This window comes from Phocoena sinus, chromosome 9 (genome assembly GCF_008692025.1).
Source record: "Phocoena sinus isolate mPhoSin1 chromosome 9, mPhoSin1.pri, whole genome shotgun sequence".
NCBI classification, from domain to species: domain Eukaryota; kingdom Metazoa; phylum Chordata; class Mammalia; order Artiodactyla; family Phocoenidae; genus Phocoena; species Phocoena sinus.
In genome coordinates, this window is record NC_045771.1 from 65,103,964 (window position 1) to 65,129,103 (window position 25,140).

The 25,140-nt window shown below is 39.4% G+C and overlaps 1 long non-coding RNA gene across 2 annotated transcripts in view; it reads left to right on the forward strand.

Moving 5' to 3' along the window:
* Nucleotides 1-2,731: 2,731 nt before the first annotated feature.
* The window catches only part of LOC116759391, a 66,118-nt gene continuing 43,709 nt past the window's right edge, over nt 2,732-25,140 (forward strand). For both annotated transcript variants that reach the window (XR_004351431.1, XR_004351430.1), the window contains exon 1: nt 2,732-2,805. This is a non-coding gene — a long non-coding RNA (uncharacterized LOC116759391). The remainder of the gene's footprint in view (nt 2,806-25,140) is intronic.

Consider the following 25,140-nt stretch of genomic DNA (forward strand, 5'->3'; position numbering starts at 1 on the left):
CAGCTCTGCACACTTGTTAGTGGTTTTACCTTCTAATCCAAGATGAAGGCAAATGAAGGTAATGCCCATCAATTATGTTTTGTTCTGTTTTTTTTTCTTCTTCCCCTCCTCCAGTTTCTCCTGTAACAACACCATAATCTAAAGTTTAAATGCATATGAAGTGAAACAATAACTTACGGCACCTCCACACAGTGGTAAAATGGTTAAGAGCCAGGCCTCTGTCAGACCTCCTGGCTTGAGTGCCTGATCCACCATTACTACCCGTGGCCGAGTCACTAAACTCTCGCTGCACCTCCTTTTTCTCATCCTTAGGTGCGGTTATAATTCTCCCTACTTCACTGAGTGGTTGTGAGGATAAACTGAGATAACCCAGCTAGCATATTTAGAAGAGGGTCTGCTACATAGTAAGAGCTCTAGAATGTTATTGGGTATGTAGAGTTGATCTCCTTTAAACAAAATACTCAACAGGTCCAAGCGGAAGCCTCATCGCATCAAGGATAATCTAAGGGATGATAATTTTACACTCTTCCACCAGGGGTCTTTATAACTATATTCAAGTGTTAATTTTCAGGGAGCAGAATTTGAAATGTTAGCAATCACAGATAATTTGAGATCAGAGATATATACATTTTCTCCCTAATAATAATGCAAGTCTAGGTATTTGGGATTTGCCATTACAGCAGCCTCTTTGAACTAGCGTAATTGTAAATGGGGAGTTAGGAGAGTTCCAGCTGAACTTTAGGGACCAAGGGACCTAGAACTTTTGCCTCAGGATTTCCTTCTTGCTTGTCTCTTGCTTTACTCTCCCCTCTCACTCTCGACTAGCTCTCTCTGTTTCCCATTTCCCAGGCGACAGGGTCAAAAACATCGCTTTCAACAATTCCAAGTTTATATATTAATGCTCTGGCCACCAGAGCAACAGAATGAATCAATACTGCTTTCTAATTCTAGCTCCACCCATCCCCCAGACCAATACACTGGGACCACTTATGGGACCATCCAGGTGAGTATGCTTACTACTCCTGGTCCCATCAACTGAGACTCCTTAGGGCTGGGAGTTTACATAGAGAGTGTACACAAAATGATGGTTTATAAATCTCTGTTGGGGCAGAGAAACTACAAATGCTAGAAATTATAGATAATGAAGACGGTTTAGAGAAAATAAGAGCTCTGAAATAAACATTTTATTTATTTATGACTTATGAGTTCATACCTTACTTGAGACCACAAAACCTTGATGAGAATAGAAAGTGATTGATTTACAAACTTTTATTTTACCTAATAATTGGGGGGAGGCACATCTATCAGTAAAGCAAAAATAGTACAGCTGTGGTTTATTTCAAACCGTATTCACACTTGACTATTTTTAAAATCAGTATTTATTTGAGGAGAACTATTTCTATAGCATTTAGAACTGAATTCTTCTAAGATGCCGCTCCTTCCAGCTGAGATTCAGCAAGTGACTTTTATAGGTTTAATTTGTCCTGCAACTATTGACTGTGCGATTTAGAAAACGCTAAGTAAGCTGTGGGTTCACTGCGGACATTAATGTCTGTGTTCATCATACAAGATCTAAAACTGAATATAAAGTTCCCTGTCCCTTGTAAACAGATAAAGTAGCAAAGTGTGTTTTTTTCTGAAGCGCCCCTTCCCAGTCCTTGCTTCAATCTCCACCAACCTTCAGGCACCCAGTGTTCTCTGGAGCCCCCTTGTGACTGTCAGGAGATCCCAGAAAACTAGTTTTCAGAATCATTGTTGAAAATATTACATATTAGTTTCTTTCACTTTCGAAAGTTCTGTATTATTTCAAATTGCAGAAAAATAGAGGTTAAGAAACAGCCACTTACATATTCACCAGTTAGACTGAAGAAATATTAACATTTTACCATTTGCCTGAGACCTGTCTAGATTTACATACAGAGTAAAGCACATATCTTAAACATAAAGTTAAATCAGGTTTGGCAAATGCATGTTTTCATGTAACCCACAATGCTACCAGGAAAGAGTGCTTTTCCATTACTCTAGCAAGCTCCCTTAGGCCCCCTTCCCAATTAACTACAATCCCAAACCCCCAGAGGCAATACTGATTTCTATCAGAATTATTGTCTTAGAATTTTATGTAAATGAAATCATACTGTTTGGATTCTTTGGCTTAGAATAATGTTTTTGTGATTCATCCACATTGCTGCCTGCATTAATAGATTATTGCTTTTTAAAAAAATTTTAAGCAGCATTCTCTTACACGAATATACCAGGGTTTGTTTATCCTTTCTCCTATTGATGGACATTTGGGTTGTTTGTAGTTTTGGGCAGTTATGAATACAGCTACCGTGAACAGTCTTGTATAATTCTTTTTGAGGGCATATATTTTTGTTTCTCAGAGTAAACGCCTAGGGGAAGAATTGCCAGGTCATAGGGTACATGTATAACATTATAAGAAAGCGCAAACAGTTTTCGAAGTTCATGAACCACTGTGTGATCAAGCCACCGAGTTGGCTGTTCTCTTGCTCTCCATACATTCCCTGCTCCACCAGTGCCTGCTTCACCTACACCCTACTCGCATGACTGACCTAACTACAAACTTGCCTAACCTTTAAATCAGAACATCTCCACCTGTTAGCTGATCAAGGGGGTGGTGAGGGGCGTGCCCCTCTGCTAGTTTCCCTGGTAACCAATGAACCAACCTGACACTAATTCCCCCTGTAAGTGGTAACCTCCCCCTCCCCGGGGAGCGTGGACTGCCGCCATGTTCTGCCTGCCCTCCGCGCGCAGTGGGGTGTTGCTTCAGGACGTTGCTTCAGAAATGTAAGTAAGGTCCCCCATGCATTAAACCGTTGATGTTTCTGTCGCCACTGACTCCCCGTTCTTTCTTCCGGCTTGAACCTGGGCAGGTACAGAGCTTGCATGCAGGCCTGCTGGGTGCAACCCAGCAACCATTTTACAATCTAATCAACAGTGCATGTGAGTTCCAGTTGCTCTGCGTCCTCAACAATACTCGGGGCCATCAATTTTAAACAAATGTATAATTCTAGCCTTTTAGTGTATGTGTAATGGAATTTCACTGTGGTTTTAATTTGCATTTCCCTAATATGTTGAGTGCCTTTTCACGTGCTCATTGGCATTTTTATATCTTCTTTGTGAAGGTTTATCCCTGCCTATTGCCCATTTACTCTTATTTGGATTGCTTTCTTTTTCATACTGAATTATAGCAGTTATTTATATATTCTAGAAACCAGAATTGTGTGACATAAAGATCAGAAAAGAAGAAGTAAAACTGTCTCTTTCCAGAGAAGACGATAGTTTACATAGAAATTCTTATAGTAAGTTTTGAAATCATGAAGTGTGGGTCTTGAAATTTGTATTTTTCAGGATTGTTTTGATGATTCTAGTTTCTTTGCATTTCCATATAAGTTTTAGATTCAGCTTGTCAGTATCTTCAAGAAAGCCTGCTGGGACTTTAATTGATACCGCATTGATCTTATAAATCTGTTGCAGGAGAGGGAAGTGTCAAGTCCTGGGACCCACAGGAGTCCTTAGGATGGACTGCCAAGTGAGGGTTCTTGGCTTTGGGCAGGGAAGAATTCAAGAGCTAGCCAGAGTTAAGGGAAAGCAAGTTTATTTAGAGGGATATATAGTCCATAGGCACAACGGGAAACCTCTCAGAAACTGAAAGTGGCCCCAGGGCATGGGGTCTTTAGTTTTTATTTCGTATGCTAACGAGTGGGAGGAATATTCTTGCTGTTGCAGGGAAAGGTGGGGATTTCTCAGGGACTGGGTCACTGCTCACGTTTTGGCCTTTTATGGTCTGTTTCAGAATTGTCATGGCATAAAGGGGAATGATATTTAGTATTACAATGAAGGTATGAGCTAAAGGTCAATGACCAAACTGTTCTCAAAGCCACCTTGGTTTCAGCTGGTTCCAGCTGGTCTTTATCACATTCCAACAGCTGAGCCCCTTCACTATCTAGCCTTTGTGTCCTGCCCCTTTCCCTCCTGTTGCAAATCAATTTGGAGACAATTGAAATCTTAATAACTAATATTGATTTTTCCCAATACATAAACATAGTATATCTCTTCACATATTTTGAAATATTTAAAATTTCTCTCAGCAATATTTTGAAGTTTTCAGTGTAAAGATCTTGTACATCTTTCATTACATTTATCCCTAAGTATTTTATTTTTTGATGCTATTATCAGTGATAGTTTTCTAAATTTTATTTTCCATCTGTTGCTTGTACACAGAAATACAATTAAATTTTATAATGAACCTTGTATTTTGTGATCTTTTAAATTCATCTATTAATGTTTGTTGTTGTTTTCCTAAATTCCCTGGGAATTTCTGTGTAAACAATTGTATCATCTGAAAGTAGAGACAGTTTTCCTTTTTGATCTTTATGTGTTTTATTTTTTCTGGCTGTACTGCAACATCCAGATTCAGTATAATGTTGAATAGAAGTGATGAACCCAGATATCCTTGCGTTGTACCTTATCTTAGGAGAAAACTAGTCACCATTAAGTATGATGTTAAATGTAGGCTTTTCATAGATGTTCTTTATCAGTTTGAGGAATTGTCCTTGTATTCTTGGTTTAATGAGAGTTTTTATCAACAACAGGTTTTGAATTTTAACATTTTTTCTGCATTTTTTGAGATGATCTTGTACATCTTCCTCTTTAGTTTAATTTGGTGAGTTATATTTATTAATTAACAAATATTATTAACCAACGTTGCTTGTTTAACACCTTACATTCATGTGATAAACCTGATTTTTATCATCATGTATTATCTCTTTAATGTATTTCTGGGTTTGATTTGCAAATATTAAAAAGGGCATTTATATGTGTATCATGAGGGATATTGATATTGATCCTCAACTTTCCTTACTTTCACTGTTATTCTCAGGTTTTCATATTAGTTTAAGCTGGTCTGGTAAAATTATTTGGATACTTCATATCATTTTTTTTTTCTGAAAGAGTTAGTGTAAGATTGGTACTATTAATATTTCTGCCTTGAATATTTAATAGAATTCACAGGTGAAGCCATCTCGGCCTGAAATTTTCTTTGTGGGAATGTTTTAAACTATAAAGTCAATTTACTTAATATATACGGGGAACATTTAGATTTCCTATTTCTTCTTCTGTCAGTTTTGATAATATTTGTCCTTCAAGGAATTTATTCATTTTTGTCCAAGTTGTTGAATTTGTTGGTATAATGTTGTTCAATAATTGTTCAATAATAATCAAGAGAATAATATCTCTTGATTATTCTTTTTTTTTTTTGGTGAGAAATTATATCTCAATGTAGTTTTAACTTGCACTCCTCTTATTGTAAGCTAGATTGAGTTGTTTTCAGAGATTTGAGTGGCATTTCCATTTTTCTTTGACCTGTCTCTTCATTTCTTTTGTGCATTTCTCTATTTTTTTCCCCAACATTTAGAAGATCCTCATATACTAACCATAATAATCCTTTGTATTATAAGTTGCAAATATTTTTCTCATTTATCTTTTCAGTTTTAGTGGTTTTTGCCATGCAATTTGTACTTTAATGTCATGAAACACATACGTCTTTGTCCTTATTGGTTCTGGATTTTATTATTTATTTTAAAAATCTTTATTGGAGTATAATTGCTTTACAATGGTGTGTTAGTTTCTGCTTTATAACAAAGTGAATCAGTTATACATATACATATGTTCCCATATCTCTTCCCTCTTCCGTCTCCCTCCCTCCCACCTTCCCTATCCCACCCCTCTAGGTGGTCACAAAGCACCGAGCTGATCTCCCTGTGCTATGCAGCTGCTTCCCACTAGCTATCTATTTTGCATTTGGTAGTGTATATGTGTCCATGCTACTCTCTCACTTTGCCCCAGCTTACCCTTCCCCCTCCCCGTATCCTCAAGTCCATTCTCTAGTAGGTCTGCATCTTTATTCCCGTCTTGCCCCTATGTTCTTCATGACCATTTTTTTTTTTTAGATTCTATATATATGTGTTAGCATACGGTATTTGTTTTTCTCTTTCTGACTTACTTCACCCTGTATGACAGTCTCTAGGTCCATCCACCTCACTATAAATAACTCAGTTTCGTTTCTTTTTATGGCTGAGTAATATTCCATTGTATATATGTGCCACATCTTCTTTATGGTTCTGGATTTTGAGTCATAGTTAGGAAATCAGAATTGTTTCAGATGGGAGTCATTGTGTGAGAAAACCTCTGAGGACCTTTGTGCCTGAGATGCTTTCTTATTTTTTATTACTCTCTCATATTAGAGTGAAAATTTGGCTGGATATGAAAGGCTAGGTTCAAATTTCTTTTACTTTGAAAAATTTGATTTGCTCATTTTGTGTCATTCAGGGTTGCTGAATTTGTTGGTATAATGTTGTTATATCCTCTTGATTATTTTAATGTCTAGAGGCTCTGTCATAGGTTTCCTCTTTCACCTGTGACATGGATAATTTATATTTTCCTTTAAAAATTTTTTTTTGATCATTTGGGCCAGTCTTTAATTAATTTTATTTATCTTTTAAAATAATTTGCTTTTGAATATACTGATTTATCTCTGTTGCTTGTCTGTTTTCTATTACTGATATCTGCTCTATTTTTCTTTCTACTTGGTATTTAGTTTACTCTCTTTTATTCTTTTTAGCTTCTATGGTTGTAGTTTAGATCATTATTTATAACCTTTCTTATTTCCTAATATTAGCATTTACACCACAGTGTTTCCTCTAAAGCTCCACTTCAGCTGAGTTCCAAGAGTTTTGGTATGCTAAGTTAACTTTATTTCTTCCCCTGAGCTCTTTGGAGAGAGAGACCTTGCCTTATTTAGTATATCTCCAGCACCTACTGCAATGCTTGGTAAAGAATAATACTCAATAACTCTTACAATAAATAGTATCTTTCCTTACCATTTCTCTGCTCTCAGTACCCTTCTGATAGCTACTTTGTCAAGAGGTCCTCTTGTTCTCTGGTAGCATACAAAGTCCTCTCTGCACTAAGGGCCTGGGTTACTTCTAGCTCACATCCCCTCTCAGCTATTCAGGACATTCTTAGTCTTCATTTGCACTGTCAATCGTAACAGGTAAGATACCCAAGATCTTTTTATAATCAACAATGAAAAACCACTTTAAGGAAACATCCACAGCTACATAAATTAAAAATAAAAAGCAAAAACCAATATAAACAGATTTATCTCATGGGTGTTTTTCTCCTTCAAAACCTATGCCTTTTGTCCTTAATTCAAATTACTTATTACACAACCTTCTCACGATCTAGGCAATGTTTTGTCCACCGTGGTTAACGTGCTTATTTCCTTACTGCAAGAACACAACTTACCTCTCTGAAGAAGTGGAGGAGAGAAATACATTACTCTCCTTTGGGGTTCATCTGCATTAAGAACAATTGATGGAAACAAAGATTCATAATATTACCTATTATTTTTTATTAACATTTTCTAAAATCTCATGGTAACCTTCTTTTGCAGTCTGTTGCTTTAGACAAGCTCAATTTTATGCTGCCAAATTATGAACTATATAGAAGTGTGCATAGAACAGGTTCCTTATTTTCCAGATGTACATGATACATCTGTGGCTTCTTGAGCATCAACAAAGGCACCATGGCAGTTTTATTATGAAGACCCCAAACAGATCCTCTTGTTTTTCATTTAAATCAATTGCACATTTTCCAGTCAGAGCTGCTAGGCATAACAGCCTTGGCAAGTTTATCTTAAACCATTTAGAGTAATTTGTGATGGAGATTGGAGATGATTCAGTTGCCTGACAGCTGCTCTGTAGTCAATCACAATGACAGAAGTAAATGAATCCCCTGGCTTTCTCAAGAAACTTTTATGCAGACAATCTTGTCAAAGAGAAATGTGATGGCTCTAATATTAAGTAGAAGGTTGAAGTAGATTTTCTTTAAGGTATGCAAAGCTATCCTGCATTTGACTGCCAGCCTCTCAGCGGCTCTTCTGGAAATAAATGCTGACTCATCTAGGTCTTAAAGGGATGAAATTTGGAGCATGTCTACACAAAAATTTGGGGGAAGGAAATACCAGTTATGATTGTGACTCATTAAAGAAGCTCTTGAAGTTTTATGTTCACACCATAATTTGTGGAAACGTGGGCAACTAGGTTTAAGCTTGTTGAAGCCAATTGATTTTTATTGTATGAGCGAAAACATTTTGCAATGCAGTGGTTTTATCCCAGAGAACAAGAGGGAACTCAAGATATATGTTTCAGCCCGTCCTGACATGGAAGACAAGTTTTTGTTTTTTTGTTTTTTGTTTGTTTGGTGACTTTCCATTGTTCTGTGAAAACTTGACGAAAACTTTTTGGAGGTGGAAGAAATAATGCTAAGTTCTCCTCACTAAATATATCGAGTTCATAGATGCCACAGACATACTTCTTTTAAGATGATCCTTTTTTTTTCTTTTCCTGTGAGGCTTTGTGTGAAGATAGAAGGAATTTCAGATTGAACGCTCCATGGTCTGAATTCCAGGGAAATAGCTCAATGAACTCCAAGCTGAAGTGTTTCTCAGTGTGATCCTAGTTAAAAATAGGGGATAACAGTTTAAATGCTTCACCCTGTAGGATGATGATAATAGCCTATGTTTGCAATTATCTCATTTTATCCTTGCCCCAACCTGTCAGGTAGGCAAGGCAGGGAGTAGTATTCCCAGTTTTATACAGGGGGATATGGTAAGGTGACTGGCTTAAAGTCATATGGCTAATAAGTGACAAAACCAGCACTCTCACCTAGACTCTGGTGCTTTACCTCTGTCAAACTGCAGGGATTTCTTTTATTTTCTCCTTTGCTTTCTTTTTTCCTTCTAGGAAACAAACAGCTCCAAATATTCACTGAAGATATTATAAAATGTCTGGACTAAAGATTCCTATGAGGAAATAACCGGGAATTGTTACGTTTCCAAAAATTGATCATAAACATAGTTACAACTATTTTTTTATGTCTGCACGTGAAAAGACTTGAGTTTAACAGGCTTCAAATCTGAGATCATCCAGCCAATTTTCTAAAAATGTGAGATATAAAAGTCAAGAGATTTGACAGTTCTTTTTTTTTTTTTTTTTTTTGCCGTACGCGGGCCTCTCACTGTTGTGGCCTCTCCCGTTGCGGAGCACAGGCTCCGGACGCGCAGGCCCAGCAGCCATGGCTCACGGGCCCAGCCGCTCCGCGGCATGTGGGATCTTCCCGGACCGGGGCACGAACCCGTGTCCCCTGCATCGGCAGGCGGACTCTCAACCACTGCACCACCAGGGAAGCCCTGACAGTTCTTTTTTAAAAAAAAATATTACAGTAGATTTTTCCATTTTGGATATATTGGTAACATCTGGGGAGCTACTTAATAAGAACATATTTTAAATATAAGGTGGGTGTGCTAGGCTGGATAATGGCTTCCCCAAAGATATCCAGGTCCTAACCCCTTGAATCTGTGAAGATATGGCTTTATGTGGAAAAGGGGATTTTGCAGGTGTGATTAAGTTAAGGATCTTGAGATGGGAAGTTTATCCTGGATTAACCGGGATATATAATATCAATATAAACACAAGGGTCCTTATAAGAGAGAGGTGGGAGGGTCAGAGTTAACAGTAGGAGATGTGAAGATGAAAGCAAAAGCTTGGAGTGACACGAGGTTGGAGTGAGCCAAGAAAGGAATGCAAGTGGCCTCTAGAGGTCGAAAGAGGTGAGAAAAGATTCTCCCCTGAAATCTCCAGAAGAAATGCAGACCTGTTAACATCTTGATTTTAGATTTCTGACCTCCAGTACTGTAAGAGAATAAGTTTGTGTTGTTCTAAGCCACTAAATCTGCGGTAATTGTTACTACAGAAATAGGGAAGTAAAATAGTGGGAATTTTTCTTAGTTTTTTTTCCCCTTCAATTCAGAACATCTTACTCAAGTAGAGGTGTATCTATTTTACTAGATTAAAGGCAACATTCTCTTGCATTACATTGTTTTATGTAGATTTGTGATATCTTAATTACTGGCGAAGTTTTGTTTAATTGAACTGAATCTTTTCGAAGGAACATTTGATTTTTGTTGGAGAAAAGTAGGCTCCCTGAACAAACATTACTCAGAAGTGGGCTTATTGTTTTTTTTTTTAATGAAAATGGTTTATTACATTTTCTTGTTATGAAAATATTCTCCATGAACGTTTCAGGAAATAAAAAGGTATAAATAAGAAAATCAAAGTTGTCTGTAATCCTACCATATCTGGAAAATGCTCTGATGTCAAATACAGTCTAATCTTGTGGAGTTTCCCCTGAAAGCAGTGTGTTCTTCTCCAGTTGATTATCAGAGAATGAGGGCTCTGGAGGTGGGCTCTGGACCCGAGAATGAGCTTGCGAAATGAAAGAAGTAACACTGACAGTTATCAAGGGTCTGTGTGGTGTTTAGCCTGATAGAAATGCCTCAAGTTGTCCTAGAGCCATGGGCTAGGACAGGTGACTCTAGCAGGGAACCCAGAGGATACAGCTAGACTTAGGCCCTATGTGTATACGTAGAGCCATAAATCATGTTCCTCCTAAACACTTCCCTTTCCTCCCTTTGCCCCAGATCCTTCCATAGGGTCTTGGTGAAACTTATGGATTGGTCTCTTCTGCTGCAGAGAATTAATTGAAATTCTGCCTCTGGGGTGGAGTCACAGAGGTTAGCATAATCTCCTCTTCCCAGGAGCTTAGGTGTTACCAGCATTCAAAGAAGGAGTCACTTAGTGTTCGGTGGCTTCTCCTAACATCATGAAATGCTGTCTGGCTGCTGCAGAAGCACCAAGTCCCTTTACCAGTCAGGCACTGCTGCACTAGCTCTCATGACTCTCCTTGGAGTCACTTATCTGCCAGGGCAAGTGTCCAGAATCCTCCAGATATGAAGCACAGGAACCATTGCTTGTGTGATGTAACATTACCGAGGCAAATGCAGTAGGAGAATGACTGGTGCTACCTTGATTTCAGCACCCAAATTAGAGAACTGAATTATGTTCCCTTCTTCAGTTTCCTGTTGTGTGATGACATAAGCCTATCTCCTGCTTCAGACTCTTCAACCAAGAGACAGATGTAGAAGGGCGTCTGGACATGACTACCCTGATGTTGACCTTGTCTTCCATCTCATGGGTGAAGCAATGCAGGGGCAGTTCAGAGGTACTTCTCAGCCCCAGGTTCACATTGTCTAACCCAAAGTTGCAGCGGTCATAAGCTGAGGAGGCAGCAGCAAAGCGGTGTGATGAAGAAGGTGGAGCTAAAGAATGCAAGGGACCTGTTGCTAAAGCATGTGAGACAGCATCCTGGGGGCCTTAGAAGTAGCTGGAGTTCGTGGTGAGGGGGACTTGATTTCTGACACGTTAGTGGTAGCTCAGGCATGTTTATTTGGGCGTGGAAGGTAAAGTGATGGCATGCGGAAGTTGGAGAGCCTGCCTTTTACACTGGCAAGCTGTCGTCTACAAGAGCATCAATAGGAGATCCTTGTGTCATGTAGCGCTGTATGTTTAGAGGCAGCAAGAAAAACACCTGCTGGGCTGCCTTGTACAGCTGTGTAGGATTTGCTCTGAACAGTTCTGGTCTATGAGGTACATGATTTTCCCTGGAGTTTCACAGTGCAGCTGCCCTGCCATCTGATTTCTGTGTATTCAGGGATCTGAAGTTCAGTGGGTTGTCTGATATTATCTATCACATACTTGAGCATTAAAACCCTCAGGGGTTTGCCAGAGTCTTAAAAGACATTTGACGTCAATCTGTCTAAAGATGAGATGTCTATGGAAATGTGTGTGTGAGTGTGTCAGTGTGTGAATACGTGTGTGTTACAGCATGATCAACTTTGTTTCTTGGGATTCTAACGAAGTTATAATTGTAAATGTGTGGGTAATCTGCAAGACTTTCAATCCTGTTGCCTTTGGTAATAACCCGGCTCAGAAGTTAACATTAGGCAGTGCTAGATACAGCTCTTTGGGGGCATGGTTGTGATGAGATAAGTGGATATACGGCCCTAATTTTTCTGTAGAAAATTTAAAGCATAACATTAAAAAATTTCTTTTGGAAAACAGACGTTGGATTCATGGTAGTTAAAATTTCTGGCTGGAGATAACATCTTGCATTAGACACTTTGCACTCAACCATCGATTCAGAGAGGAACAACAGTACAGATAATCCCATATGTAAAATCATCCAAAACAGGCTTTATTTGATGTTGGAATGCAAAGTAGCAGCTTTGCCTGTAGTTGCTCTGAGAAAGCAAGCTAGCTCATTCAGAAGCAAGGGGGAGAAGACTTCTTGCAGGTGTGAAGATTTCTTGCAGGTGTTAGATATTACCTGATTTCCCATTCTTCTTCACGAAATGCCGTCTGTCATTTTGCTCCATGTTGAGTACGAGTGAAACCTACTCTTAGATGGATGAAGAGCGTTGTGCTGGTGAGAGAGGCCAGGCCACCAAGGCCAGTCTGGGCTTTAAGAATGGCCATTCTCTCTCAGCTTAGGTTGTTTCTACTTCAGGTTCAACCCCAAGCTGTGCAAAAGACTAGGTAAGGAAAAGAAAGAAGTGGACACAGCTCCTTGTTACCTCTCTGGTTCTTCAACAAAATCCACCTAAAGTTTGGTCGGTGTGACCCATGTGGAATCCTTTAGGTCAGGGCAGCTCTGGGCAGGAGCAGACTGCCATTATGCCGAAACCGCACAACTCAGATGGGATTTGAACCCAGCCAAAACTCAGATTGGGACTCAAACCCAGACTTTTAATTGAAATCACACACCTGTTTTCAGATCTTAATGAAACCCAGGTTCTTTATGTCTCGTCATCACAGAAATAAATCAGTGAGAGACAAAGTGATAGGTAAGAATTGGATTTATTTAGAGATACACACATTCCAAAGACAGAATACAATCTGTCTCAAAAGGTGAGAACGGCCCTGAAATATGCGGTGGTTAGTTTTTATGGGCTGGGTAGTTTCATAGGCTAACAAGTGGGAGGATTATTCCAACTCCTTTGGAGAAGGGGCGGGGATTTCCAGGATTTGGGCCACCACCCACTTTTTGGCCTTTGATGTAACTGTCATGGCACCTGTGGGTGTGTTACTTAGCATATGCTAATGTATTACAATGAGTGTATAATGAGGCTCAAGGTCTACTGGAGGTCGAATTGTCTGCCATCTTGGGCCTAGTTGGTTCTAACAAGTTTATGCTATGTCCTCAACGGCCATGTCATTCTTTTAAAGGTTGTGCCCTGCCCCCTTCCCTCCTGTTTCAATATCACTGGGCTGAGAATATGCCACATTGGCATTTATCGGCTACTTACTACCATATAAGGGATTCCTAGCTGGGCACTAGTCCTATGTTCTTATCCTTACTGACTACACCTGCCCAAAAGGTCATTCCAGAGGTTTTGTTTCTATCTTTCGGGGCACAGGATTCACTTGGCAGTCTCCACTACCTCGTTTTGAGCTCTGGCTAACAGGAGCGAGGGTCAGGCTGTGGTTATCCCCTGTCTTTCTGAGGCATGGCTGACCAACCTGAGACTATATTTGCCAGCCTCCTTTGCAGCTGGGTGTAGTTAGGTGAGCTAATTCTCACTGATTATATATGAGTGATACTAAGAGTACAAGTGGTACGAGAACCTGAATCCTTGATGACGTAACAGAGCCGGGGATCCAATCAGTCCTGCAGTGGTTGGTTGTGGTCTCCTGCTATGTAAGATGATTACACATGGCCTCACTGATTCAGCACTTTGAGTCGGGGTTCTTGCAGCTGAAAGCATGCAAATGAATACTGAGGAGGCCAACTAGTCCATCTCTGGGCTTCTTGTCAGCGTTTCGTCCAGAGCAAACACGGCTGATTTAGACCTTTTCAGAATTTACAGGCTTAACTCTTCTGCCAAGTGTGTTTTAAATTTAGCCCGTCTCCTTCCTGCTGTTGTTTAAGCACATGATTTATTGTCCTGTCAGTAGAGAAAAACTCTAGGTGATATACTGAGTGTTATTTTGTGAATCTTCCCAGCTACTTCTATTCCAGTATTAATTAATCTCTAGAACTTTAAGACTTTCTTGATAGATCTTATTTTATAACCCTTTAAATTGAATCCAAAGCAACTAATTATATTCTAGTCCAATTGATCTCTTTTTTTTTCTTTCTTCAATTATACTTTAAAACTTTTATGCTTCAAAAACTTGGGAGTGAATAATTGTTCTAACACGACTTCCAAACTCCACAATTGCCCTAAGTTAGGAAAGGCCTGTAAACAATTAATAAACAGAAACCTCAATTAAATAGAGTTGGAAGACCAGAAAGGGAGGTCTCAAGCCCTGAGACAATAGCAAAGCTGATGAGAAGAAAGACCTGCTTTCTTTCCTGGCAGGGACTCAGCCAGTGAAAAGCTTTGGACTCTTTCTTTACTATAGCCCTCGAACTTCCTTCTCCCCCTCGATAAAAACGCTCCTCTTCCCTTGCTCTGTGGGGACTTGCATGTGCCTTGCCATGGTTGGAAACCCTGAATTTCAATTCTCTCCTGATCCTGAATAAACCCATCATTGCTAGAGGAATAGCTGGCAGTCTATTTGTTTTAGGTCAACAGGCCCTTTCAGCTTTCAAAAGCAATCCTTTGGAGGGCCTCCGGCTTCTACCTGCTCCCTGGTGGCAAAGCCAGTGTCACATGTTTTAGGTTTTCATAACTTCCAGGGACCAAATTCTGTTATCTACTTCTGAGTAACAAATCATACACAAATTAGTGGCCTAAAATAACAGTAATATATTCGGCTCACGAACCTGTGATGTGGGCTTAGTTTGGTGGGGTTAGCTCATCTCTGCAGAGTAATGACAGGTGAGGTTTCCTTTAAGATAACTCACTCATCTTGTCTGTTATATTGGTGCTGGCTAATGGCTAGGGGTCCAACCAGTGTTGGTTGGAGACTTGATACCTTTCTAGAGTGGCCACTCCATGGAGCTAATTGAGCTCTTTCACAGCATGGTGGCTGGGTTCCAAGAACAAATGTTCTAAGAGAGGGGAAGAGGAAGCTATCAGTCTTAAGCACAGCATCATTTCTACAATATTTTGTTGATCAAGCAGTCACAACGTCTGCCCAGTTCAAAACAGTGAAATGTAGCAGAGGTAACAAAGAACTTGCAGCCATATTTACCAAGTAGAAGATACTAATTTTATCCAGATTTTAAAAACCAAGAAAAATGGAAACACATAAAAGTTAATTAATTTCCTCAAGGTCACACAGCTTGAAAGCATAGAGCTGAGATTTTAATCTAGGTGGTATTGTTACAGACTCCTAGTTCTTTACAAGTACACCTTTATGAGAAAATTTGACAAAGGCAAACTTCTTATAACTGATCACTATGGTTTAATATTAAGTCTGCCAATCAAGGCCTAAAGAGAACCAAGTCTTAAAATATATAAGTATAGGAAGCACTCCGGTTGATCAGTGAAGCCTAACTTTTATTTCAGTGTGGTGATGTAACAAATTTTAACAATTATTAAACAAATTTTTAAAAATTTTATTTTTTATAATTTTTATTGCAGTATTGTTGATTTACAATGTTATGTTAGTTTCAGGTGTACAGCAAAGTAAATCAGTTATACATATACATATATCCACTGTTTTTTAAGATTTTTTTCCCATATAGGGCATTACAGAGTATTGAGTAGACTTCCCTGTGCTATACAGTAGGTCCTTGTTGGTTATCTATTTTATATATAGTAGTGTGTGTATGTCAATCCCAATCTCTCAATTTTTCCCTCCCTCAACTTACCCCCTGGTAACCCAAATTTGTTTTCTACATCTGTAACTGTATTTTTGTTTTGTAGATAAGTTCGTTCGTACCGTTTTTCTTTTGGATTCTACATGTAAGTGATATCATACGATATTTGTCTTTCTCTGTCTGACTTCACTCAGTATGACAGACTCTAGGTCCATCCATGTTGTTGCGAAAGGCATCATTTTGTTCTTTTGTTATGACTAATATTCCATCATATGTATGTACCACATCTTTATCCATTCCTCTGTTGATGGGCATTTAGGTTGCTTCCATGTCCTGGCTATTGTAAATAGTGCTGCAGTGAACATTGGGGTTCATGTATCTTTTCAAATTATGGTTTTCTCTGGATATATACCCAGGAGTGGGATTGCTGGATCATATGGTAGCTCTATTCTTAGTTTTTTTTAAGGAACTTCCATACTGTTCTCAATTGTGGCTGCACCAATTTACATTTCCACTAACAGTGTAGGAGGGTTCCCTTCTCTCCACACCCTCTCCAGCATTTGTTTGTAGATTTTATTTTATTTTATTATTTTTTTTGTTTGTAGATTTTTTGATGATGACCATTCTGACCATTGTGAGGTGATACCTCATTACAGTTTGATTTGCATTTCTCTAATAATTAGTGATGTTGAGCATTTTTGTATGTGCTTTTTGGCCATCTGTATGTCATCTTTGGAGAAATGTCTATAGATCTTTTGCCCATTTTTTGGTTGGGTTATTTGTTTTTTTTAATATCTATCTATTTATTTATTTTGGTTATGCTGGATCTTCATTATGGCATGCAGGATCTTCGTTGTGGCATGCGGGATCTTTAGCTGCGGCATGTGGACTTCTTAGTTGTGGCATGCATGTGGGATCTAGTTCCCCCACCAGGGATCAAAGCCAGTCCCCCTGCATTGGGAGTGTGGAGTCTTACCCACTGGACCACCAGGGAAGTTCCGGTTGTTTGTATTTTGATATTGAGCTGCATGAGCTCTTTGTATATTTTGGAAATTAATCTCTTGTTGGTTGCTTTGTTTGCAAATATTTACTCCCATTCTGAGGGTTGTCTTTTCACTTTGTTCATGGTTTCCTTTGCTGTGCAAAGGCTTTTTAGTTAGGTCCCATTTGTTTGTTTTTATTTTCATTATTCTAGGAGGTGGATTGAAAAAGATCTTGCTGTGATTTATGTCACAGAGTGTTCTGCCTATGTTTTCCTCCATGAGTTTCATAGGATCCAGCCTTACATTTAGGTCTTTAATCCATTTTGAGTTTATTTTTGTGTGTGGTGTTAGGGAGTGTTCTAATTTCATTCATTTACAGGCAGCTGTCCAGTTTGCCCAGCACCACTGATTAAAGAGACTGTCTTTTCTCCTTCGTATATTCTTGCCTCCTTTGTCATAGATTAGGTGACCGTAGGTGCGTGGGTTTATCTCTGGGCTTTCTATTCCTGTTCCATTGATCTATATTTCTGTTTTTGTGCCAGTACTGTGCTCTTTTGATTACTGTAGCTTTGATTACTGTTTTGGTTCCTCCAGCTATGTTTTTCTTTCTCAAGCTTGCCTTATCTATTCAGGATCAAATTGTAAAGTTGTTTGTTCTAATTCTGCAAAAAATGCCATTGTTAATTTCATGGGGATTGCACTGAATCTGTAGATTGCTTTGGGTAGTAGAGTAATTTTCACAATATTGATTCTTCCAATCCAAGAACATGGTATGTCTCACTATTTGTGTCATCTTTGATTTCTTTGGTCAGTGTCTTATAGTTTTCTGAGTACAGGTCTTTTACTTCCTTAGGCAGGTTTATTCCTAGGTATTTCATTCTTTTTGAAGTGATGGTAAATGGGATTGTTTCCTTAATTTCTCTTTCTGATCTTTCATTGTTAGTGTATAGCAATGCCAGAGATTTCTGTGTATTAATTTTGTATCCTGAAACCTTACCTGATTCACTGATGAGCTCGAGTAGTTTTCTGGTAGCATCTTTAGGATTTTCTATGTATAGTATCATGTCATCTCCAAAGAGTGACAGTTTTACTTCTTTTCCAATTTGGATTCCTTTTATTTCTTTCTCTTCTCTGATTGCCGTGGCTAGGACTTTCAAAACTGTGTTGGATAAAAGTGGCAAGAGTGGACATCCTTGTCTTGTTCTTGATCTTAGAGAAAATGCCTTCAGTTTTTCACCATTGAGAATGGAGAATGATTTTTGCTGTGGGTTTGTCATATATGGTCTTTATTATGTTGAGGTAGGTTCCCTCTATGTGTTTGTGGTCTCCTTTCCACAGGCTGCAGGACTCTAGTTCCTCTTGCTTCTGGTGTCTGCCCCCTCGTGGGTGAAGTTGGTCTGGAGGCTTATGTCATTATCCCCTTGATAAGGGGTTTGCCTGGTGTTGTGGTGACCAGAACCTGCCCTGGATATTGAGTGGGGCCTCCCCTTTGCTCTGTGGTTGTCACTGTCCTGTCAGGGGCAGGACCTGCTCCCTAGTTGTTGGAGTAGAGGCCCCCAGATCTGTTTCTTAGCTGTGTTTCTGATCTGCAGTGGGAGACAGGCAGGATTGGGGCATTTCCACTGGGAGGGAAGCCACTGAGTATTCCTCCTCTGGAGCTGTTCACCTGTGAATGTGCTCTGTCGTGTCCCCTTTCACCCATTGTGTGGGCTTGCAAAGTACACTGTTGTTGGAACTGCTCTCCGTCCCACCTTAACTGTGGGTATCCTGGCAATTGGCCTTGGTCGCTCTTAGGCATTGTTTTCACCGGGCCACTGGTGCAGATCCACTGAGATCAGGTCCCAGGACTGCAGTAGTTGTGCATCTGGACCCGCTGTGGGAGCTATGGAAGCAGCTCAGACTCTGGTCTGTCCCAACTCCTGTGTGTACGCACCCACATAGCCCACATCTGCTAAAGCCAGACCCTTCTCAGCTGCAGGAGCACTTGTTATCTGTTCTGATGTTCTGCAGGTGCTGAATTTAGGAAGCCATCAGCGGAAGTGTAACTCCATGGTTCATGCAACGAGGAGGAGATTTCAGCTCTTCCTTAGTCACACAGCCCCTGGGGCTCAGCTATGGTTTCATCCCCCGCTCTGCATGTGTTCCTCCCACCAGAGTCTGTTCCAGAGGTTGCTGGAGCATGCGATCCCATCAGGAGAGAGGGGGCTAAGGTGGTGATCAGGCCGCCCAAGAGGTAGGGTGCTGTGTGGCAATCCAGATGCATGAGCCCATCAGGCAGGAAGGAACCGAGGCGGAGACTGGGGTGTGTGGTCTGCCCAGGTGAGGAGGGCGCTGGGGTAGCAATTGGAATGCACGATCCCGTCAGGCAGGAGGGAGCCGAGACAGCGAGTAGTTTGCCCGGGCCGGGGTGGGGGATGGAGGAGGCAATGGTGGGGGCGTTCGAGCCGGCTCTGGAGGGGGCCCTCCCTAGTGCCCGTGGAGGCGGGGGCCAGCACGTGAGGAGAGAGGCTGAAATGGCGGCCCTGCCCTCTGCGCGTCACTCAACAATGGCACTTCGCTTCTATGGTGGCCAGGGCTTCCTCCACGAGCATTCTGGGTTGTGGAGCTCCCCACTCCCGTCCCCCCAGGCTGTCTCCTCACAGCCAACAGCAGTCCGCTCTCTGGGTCTGCTCTCCAAACTCCACATTCCCCCGTGTGCACTGGTGGACACCCGCCTCAGCCTGGGCTGTGGCATGGACCATCCCTGTAGGTCTCACTCTGTCCTGCCTGCCACAGGCCGGTTGCTGGGCTCTCCTCTAAGTCCCCGAGGCTCCCCTTCTGTACCAGCTGACCTCCTCCCTAGTGAGGGGGCTTCCCCAGATGCAGGAACCTCTCCTCACCTTAACTTCCCTGCCAGGGGTGCAGGTCCTGTCACACTTCTCTTCCTTTCTTCTTTCTTTTGTTCTGCCCAGTTATGTGGGGATCTTTCATGTCCTTTTAGGTGTCCAAGGTCCTCTGCTAGTGTTCAACAGGTGCTCTGTGAGAATTGTTCCATTTTTAGATGTATTCTTGGTGCCTTTGTGGGGAGAGATGAACTCCACGTTCTCCCACTCCCTCGCCATCTTGAGTATCATCTAAACAAATTTTAAGTTTTTTTTTTTTTTTTTTTTTTTTTTTGCGGTACGCGGGCCTCTCTCTGTTGTGGCCTCTCCCGTTGCGGAGCACAGGCTCCGGGCGCACAGGCTCAGGAGCCATGGCTCACGGGCCCAGCCGCTCCGTGGCATGTGGGATCCTCCCGGACCGGGGCACGAACCCATGTCCCCTGCATCGGCAGGCGGACTCTCAACCACTGCGCCACCAGGGAAGCCCCAAATTTTAAGTTTTAATAAAATTTCAATTTTAAATTCCCATTTTTATTTTGTTTGAACTTGGTAAGAGGGAAAATCTGGTAAGAGGGAAAAAAAAGTAAACTTTTCAATCAATGTAATTTCCCACAGGCCGTTCTGCCAGGTTAGCCAGTACTGAAGCCAGTTTACCATGGACATTTTCCAATTTAGCAGAATCAATGTGTAGACCAGTTAAACAGATTAAGATACCAAATACTTTTCTTTCAATTAAAAAATCCAAGAGAAAATTTGCATGAATAAGAAAAATGATAGGCAAAGCCTCTGACGGAAGAAAAGAGAAAAATTGTAAGAATTTCTAAGCAGTTGAATGAAACAGGATGCTTTTGGAGGTACAATCTGGTGGTCCTGAGAAGGATAAAAGAGAATGGGAAGAACTGAAGTGATTGCCAGAGAAAAATAGAGACGGGAAGCAATGAAGTGTCCTAGGTTAGAAGGCTCCAGTTTTTAACATGAATTCTCCTGGAAAGTATATATATATGTATGTATGCATTTATTATTTTATTGTACATTCAAGATGATAAATAATTTTGAGTTTAACAATGTGGTAAATATTAAAAGATGGAGGTCCACTTGTATTGTCTTCCAAACGTATTTATTAAATATGCTATTTATTAAATAACTTATCATTTTCTTATGTAATTGAACTACCATAAGGATCATCTATTCTCATGTATACTGGATGCTGTTTCTGGACTCTATTTCGCTCCACTGGTCTATTTGTATTTGTCTTATACAAATACAATGTTTAATTATAATATTTTCAAATATGTGGTATATCATTGTGGTCCTTTTCTTGGCTACTCTTTGGAAATAGTAATTTAAAAAAAAATACTAGAAGATTATTTTTTCCAATTAGAAAAAGCTATTGAGTTTCTGATTAGAATTTCATTAAACATATATTAATTCAGGAAAAAAATTTAAATTAACTTTTCATTCTATCCAATTTAAAATATGATCTGATCTGGTCATTTAAATTTTTTTCAGTTTTTTTTGTTTTTTCATTAAAAAAGTTCAATCTGTAGTCTATTTCTCTTCCTACTTCTTTTAAAATGATGGTATGCTGCTCTACAGGCATACTGAGTCTGTCCTCTCCGGAGTCTCCCCAAGAGTAGCACAAATGCCTCTTTAGTATTTTGAACACCTGGAGGAGAGCTGTTCATCTGACAGCTTATGCTTATCACTGTTCATCTCCTTTCACTATGGTTGGGCATGCCATAGGCCTTATGTTTTTTTAATTTTAATTTATTTATTGTTTTATAAAGCAGGGTCTTATTAGTTATCTGTTTCAAACATATTAGTGTATATATGTCAATCCCAGTCTCCATCACTACCCACCCGCCTCGCTTCCCTCCCTTGGTGTCCATACATTTGTTCTCTACATCTGTGTCTGTATTTCTGCCTTGCAAACCGGTTCATCTGTACCATTTTTCTAGATTCCACATATATGTGTTAATATACGATATTTGTTTTTCTCTTTCTGACTTACTTCACTCTGTATGACAGTCTCTAGGTCCATCCACGTCTCTACAAATGACCCAATTCCGTTCCTTTTTATGGCTGAGCAATATTCCGTTGTATATATGTACCAGATCTTCTTTATCCATTCGTCTGTCGATGGGCATTTAGATTGCTTCCATGACCTGGCTATTGTAAAGAGTGCTGAAATGAACATTGGGATGCATGTGTCTTTTTGAATTATGGTTTCCTCTGGGTATATGCCCAGTAGTGGGATTGCTAGGTCATATGGTAATTCTATTTTTAGTTTTTTAAGGAACCTCCATACTTTTCTCCATAGTGGCTGTATCAATTAACATTCCCACCAACAGTGCAAGAGGGTTCCCTTTTGTCCATGCCCTCTCCAGCATTTGCTGTTTGTAGATTTCCCGATGATCACCATTTTAGCCAGTGTGAGGTGATACCTCATTGTAGTTTTGATTTGCATTTCTCTAACGATTAGTGATGTTGAGCATCCTTTCATGTGTTTGTTGGCAATCTGTATCTCTTCTTTAGAGAAATGTCTATTTAGCTTTTCTGCCCATTTTTGGATTAGGTTGTTTGTTTTTTTAATATTGAGCTGCATGAGCTGTTTATATATTTTGGAGATCAATCCTTTGTCCTTTGATTTGTTTGCAAATATTTTCTTCCATTCTGATGCTTGTCTTTTCATTTTGTTTATAGATTCCTGTACTATGCAAAAGCTTTGTTTCATTAGGTCCCATTTGTTTATTTTTGTGTTTATTTCCATTACTCTAGGAGGTGGGTCAAAAAAGATCTTGCTGTGATTTATGTCAAAGAATGTTCTTCCTGTTTTCCTCTAAGAGTTTTATAGTGTCCCATCTTACATTGAGGTCTTTAATCCATTTTGAGTTTATTTTTATGTACGGTGTTAGGGAGTGTTCTAATTTCATTCTTTTACATGTAGCCGTCCAGTTTTACCAGCACCACGTATTGAAGAGGCTGTCTTTTCTCCATTGTATATCCTTGCTTCCTTTGTCATAGATTAGTTGATTAAGTGTGTGTGGGTTTACCTCTGGGCTTTCTATCCTGTTCCATTGGCCTATATTTCTGTTTTTGTGGCAGCACCATATTGTCTTGATTACTGTAGCTATGTAGTATAGTCTGAAGTCAGGCAGTCTGATTCCTCCAGTTCTGTTTTTTTCCCCTCAAGATTGCTTTGGCTGTTCGGGGTCTTCTGTGGCACCATACAAATGTTAAGACTGTTTTGTTCTTGTTCTGTAAAAAATGCCATTGGTAATTTGATAGGGATTGCATTGAATCTGTAGATTGCTTTGGGCAGTATAGTCATTTTCACAATATTGATTCTTCCAATCCAAGAACATGGTATATCTCTCCATCTGTTTGTGTCATCTTTGATTTCTTTCATCAGTGTCTTATAGTTCTCTGAGTACAGATCTTTTACCTCCTTAGGTAGGTTTATTCCTAGGTATTTTATTATTTTTGTTGCAGTGGTGAATGGGATTGTTTCCTTAATTTCTCTTTCTGATCTTTCATTGTTAGTATATAGGAATGCCAGAGACTTCTGTGCATTAATTTTGTAACCTGCAACTTTACCAAATTAATTGATTAGCTCTAGTAGTTTTCTGGTGGCATCTTCAGGATTTTCTATGTATAGTATCATGTTATCTGCAAACAGTAGCAGTTTTACTTCTTTTCCAATTTGTTTATTTTTTTTCTTCTCTGATTGTCATGGCTAGGACTTCCAAAACTCTGTTGAATAATACTGGCGAGAGTGGACATCCTTGTCTTGTTCCTGGTCTTAGCGGAAAAGCTTTCAGTTTTTTCACCATTGAGAATGATTTACTGTGGGTTTGTCGTATATGGCGTTTATTATGTTGAGGTAGGTTCTCTCTATTTCCACTTTCTGGAGAGTTTTTATCATAAAACGGTGTTGAATTTTGTCAAAAGCTTTTTCTACATCTATTGAGATGATCATATGGTTTTTATTCTTCAATTTGTTAATATGGTGTATCACATTGATTGATTTGCATATATTGAAGAATCCTTGCATTCCTGGGATAAATCCCACTTGTTCATGGTGTATGATCCTTTTAATGTGTTGTTGGATTCTGTTTGCTAGTATTTTATGAGAATTATTTTGTCTGTATTTATCAGTAATATTGGTCTGTAATTTTCTTTTTGTGTAGTATCTTTGTCTGGTTTTGGTATCAGGGTGATTGTGGCCTCATAGAATGAGTTTGGGAGTGTTCCTTCTTCAATGTTTTGGAAGAGTTTGAGAAGGATGGGTGTTAGCTCTTCTCCAAATGTTTGACAGAATTCACCTGTGAAGCCAGCTGGTCTTGGATTTTGTTTGTTGGAAGATTTTTAATCACAGTTTCAATTTAATTACCTGTGATTGATCTTTTCGTATTTTCTATTTCTTCCTGGTTCAGTCTCAGAAGGTTATACGTTTCTAAGAATTTGTCCATTTCTTCCAGGTTGTCCATTTTATTGGCATAGAGTTGCTTGTAGTAGTCTCTTATGATGCTTTGTCTTTCTGCGGTGTCTGTTGTAACTTCTCCTTTTTATTGATTTGAGTCCTCTCCCTCTTTTTCTTGATGAGTCTGGCTAAAGGTTTATCAGTTTTGCTTATCTTCTCAAAGAACCAGCTTTTAATTTTATTGATCTTTGCTGTTGTTTTCTTTGTTTCTATTTCATTTATTTCTGCTCTAATTTTTATGATTTATTTCCTTCTACTAACTTCGGGTTTTGTTTGGTCTTCTTTCTCTAGTTGCTTTAGGTGTAAGTTTAGGTTGTTTATTTGAGATTTTTCTTGTTTCTTGAGGTAGGATTGTATTGCTATAAACTTCCCTATTAGAACTGATTTTGCTGCATCCTATAGCTTTTGGGTTGTTGTGTTTTCATTGTCATTTGTCTCTAGGTATTTTTTGATTTCCTCTTTGATTTCTTCAGTGATCTCTTGGTTAATTAGTAATGTATTGTTTAGCTTCCATGTGTTTGTGGTTTTTCTCCCTGTAATCTATTTCTAATCTCATAGTGTTGTGGTCGGAAAAGATGCTCGATATGATTTCAATTTTCTTAACTTTACTGAGGCTTGATTTGTGACCCAAGATCTGATCTATCCTGGAGAATGTTTTGTCTGTACTTGAGAAGAAAGTGTGATCTGCTGTTTTTCGATGGAATGTCCTATAGCTATCAATTAAGTCTATCCGGTCTGTTATCATTTATAGCTTGTGTTTCCTTATTAATTTTCTGTCTGGATGATCTGTCCATTGGTGTAAGTGAGGTGTTAAAGTCCCCCAGTATTATTGTGTTACCGTCAATTTCCTCTCTTATAGCTGTTACAGCATTTGCCTTATGTACTGAGGTGCACCTATGTTGGGTGCATATATATTTATAATTGTTATATCTTCCTCTTGGATTGATCCCTTGATCACTACATTAGTAGTGTCCTTCCTTGTCTCTTGTAACATTCTTTAGTTTAAAGTCTATTTTATCTGATATGAGTATTGCTACTCCAGCTTTCTTTTAATTTCCATTTGCATGGAATATCTTTTTCCATCCCCTCATTTTCAGTCTGTATGTGTTCCTAGGTCTGAAGT